This window comes from Octopus bimaculoides, chromosome 3, assembly GCF_001194135.2.
Source record: "Octopus bimaculoides isolate UCB-OBI-ISO-001 chromosome 3, ASM119413v2, whole genome shotgun sequence".
NCBI lineage: Eukaryota > Metazoa > Mollusca > Cephalopoda > Octopoda > Octopodidae > Octopus > Octopus bimaculoides.
Genome location: NC_068983.1, coordinates 132,680,086 through 132,683,056, shown reverse-complemented (window position 1 = coordinate 132,683,056; position 2,971 = coordinate 132,680,086). Strand labels below are relative to the sequence as shown.

The 2,971-nt window shown below is 34.5% G+C and overlaps 1 protein-coding gene and 1 long non-coding RNA gene across 5 annotated transcripts in view; one reads left to right on the top strand and one right to left on the bottom strand.

The window, feature by feature from the left end:
• Positions 1-2,971, bottom strand: part of LOC106871529 (dopamine receptor 2) — a 797,114-nt gene that overhangs the window by 788,848 nt on the left and 5,295 nt on the right. The window lies entirely within an intron of this gene.
• LOC106877331 (uncharacterized) overlaps positions 78-2,971 on the top strand; it is a 23,416-nt gene continuing 20,522 nt past the window's right edge. Inside the window, exon 1 of the long non-coding RNA XR_008263729.1 lies at positions 78-1,548. This is a non-coding gene — a long non-coding RNA (uncharacterized LOC106877331). The remainder of the gene's footprint in view (positions 1,549-2,971) is intronic.

Sequence of the window (2,971 nt, the reverse complement as noted above, 5' to 3'; positions counted from 1 at the left end):
ATATGAACACATCTATGTATATGTACATATATAGGTGAGTGTTTGTTTGTACATACATATGTGTGTACAGACGCACACATGCAAACACACACATACCAGATATTTATACAAATATATTCCTTTTGCTTTGTACACACGATAGCCTTATCAACAAGCAGCCATACGCTTTGGGCAATGTAATTTCTGACTTTTCTCTTTATACGTTGTGATAGAGACCACAACTAAAATAGAGAAGTAAGATAACAAAGAATTCATGGAGTCTAATTGGTATAAAAGATTTCACGACAAAAGGTATCACAATTGACCTTCATGTTTTTCCTTGGAATTCTGTGCTCCTGACTTTAAACAGAATATGCAGTTGCTATCGCATTGAAGTCAACTAGGAAGGTTCTACGTCATCAGTAAACCTTCTAGTGATAGCAGCAATATCTGCTTCAGTTTATAGCCGATCAAATAAATTTACTAGTTGGTCATGGCTGGAATCACTTTGATCATTCTGGGGTGTTTGTTCATGGACGATCTGTGACGAAACAACAATAAATATAGCATTCTGAAGCTTAAGATATTTATGCTAATGAAAATCGTAGGATATTAGGGACATGATTGCTGTCCTTTTTTTTTCTTAATTTAGCTACAGAACTGACATAGGTTTTAAAGGAAAACCTAAAGTGCATTCTAAAATCAAATTATCGCAAAGATCACCAAGCAGATAATAATACAAATTTCATGTTGCATCTTAGAGTGTTAGTAAAAGTAAAAGAGCCAAACAAAACAGCATCATATTAACATTCGATCTGTTCTGCCAAGATGAAGACCTTCGAAGCACAAGAGAGTATAAACCCTATGAATATATTTGTTCTTTATGGGCTCACGTGATTTTAAAGAATACACAATTCGTACCCTAGATCGTCTTTAACAAATCAAACTCTGATTACTTAGAATATTCGATCGGTTTGATGAATGATTATTCACTTAGAATAGAATGGGAAGTTTATATCTGTAGTGTTGTACGGTACCGAAATAGGATTATAAATATATAGAACAAGTGTGAATCGAAACTATGCTTCATACACAACCATAACCATCACGCAAGACCTACAAGTAACATCTCATCATTCACTTCTTATGCTTCATTGATAGATAAACGAGGGAGACATAGGATAAAGTGCCTCTATACATGGTTATTAAAACTTTAATTATATATCTGTTTAGTCGGGGATGACTGTTATTACAACAACAAAATTTACTGGAAATTCTGATACATTCTCACGTCACAAAGTCATATTTAACTTTGTACCTGACGAAATAAACCTTAGGACATAACTTATAAAGATTACAATTTTAAGACTAGTAGACCATCAGAAATAATTGTTGTAGCTGTTTATTCTTCCACTGCCACATTGTTTTCTAATCACTAATTGGATTTATAAACCAACATAAGGTGTGCCACGCAGACATTCGTATTGTCTTGCTACACGGGAATATATCTGCTTCAGTTCAGTAATATTCGTAGTTGTCTCCAATTAGATTTGAAACTGGAACGATGAGGTAAGAATCATTATATTTTATGCGTCAGTCTAGTGCACGGCGTTTTCAACATTTTCGCTTCAGATACTTATTATATTCGAAAATAATGCCCTTTTATATAGGAAAAATACCGAATACCTGTTAGGGGCGAGATGTATAAGAAGGGGATTACTCTAGAACATTGATGGTACTCATACTTTTGACACCAATCGTAGAAAGTTGAAAAAAATTGTTCTTGGCAAAATTGGGATCCATAGTTAACGGCATTTGAATGCAATAACTGATATTATTATCATTAAGGCGGCGAGCTGGCAGAATTGTTAGCACGCTGGACGAAATGCTTGACAGTATTTCGCCCGCCGCTACATTTTGAGTTCAAATTCCGTCCCTATTTATGTTCTGAGTTAACTTTCCGCTCTGATCGACTTTACGTTTAATCATTTGGGGTCGATAAAATAAGTACCAGTTGAGCACTGGAGTCAATATAGTCGTCTTACCCACCCATCTGAAATTGCCGGCTTTGTGCCAAAATTTGAAATTATTATTATTATTATTATTTTCTTCTATAATTTTCTGTTCACAAATTCTATATATCTGAATGAAAACTAGATTGGTAACTGGATTTTAACAACCTTGGAACGGTCTGTACGTTTAGAAGTCAGAGAGTAAGCATATGTTAGCCGTCACTCTACAGATTGTCTCACGCAATAATTATAATAATTGTCTGAAGCATAATAACAATGCATAACATTTGAAAAAGGAGGTTAGCTGATGCTAACATCCCCCAGTACACGAATGGCACTTTAATTTATCGATAACGGGGTAAAGAAAATCAAAGTTGATTTGGCGTCGTTTGAACTCAGTATGTAAAGAGTCGGAACAGATAACGTAAAGTATCTTCCCAATGCACCAATGATCCGCCAATCCAACACCTTAAAATTAATCCTCTGTGGTATAGATATAAAACCAGAAATTTTGGGTGAAGATGATAGTCATTTATATCGACTCCAGTGTTCCTATATCATCATAATAACGACAATAATGGTTTCAAATTATGGCTTAAGGACGTAATTCCAGAAGGGAAAGAAAATCGATTACATGGAACCCAGTTTTCTGTCGGTAATTTATTATATCGATTCGAACAGATGAAAGATAATGTTGACCTTGAAGGAATCTGAAATCAGAAGATAAATCCGGAAGAAATGTCGAAAATCATTTTGTCCGACGCGTTAACTATTCTGCTAACGTGTCACCTAAAAATGCCTTCTAATTGATGTTTCAATACCAGCAGATGACAACGTTTCTCTAAAAGAAATGGAAAAACTTTCAAAATACAAAGACCTGGAAATAGAGATAACTCGAATGTGGAATCTAAAAACAGAAACAATTCCTATCATAGTAGGTGCCTTAGGTATAATAAAAAAATATTCAGACAAATACATAA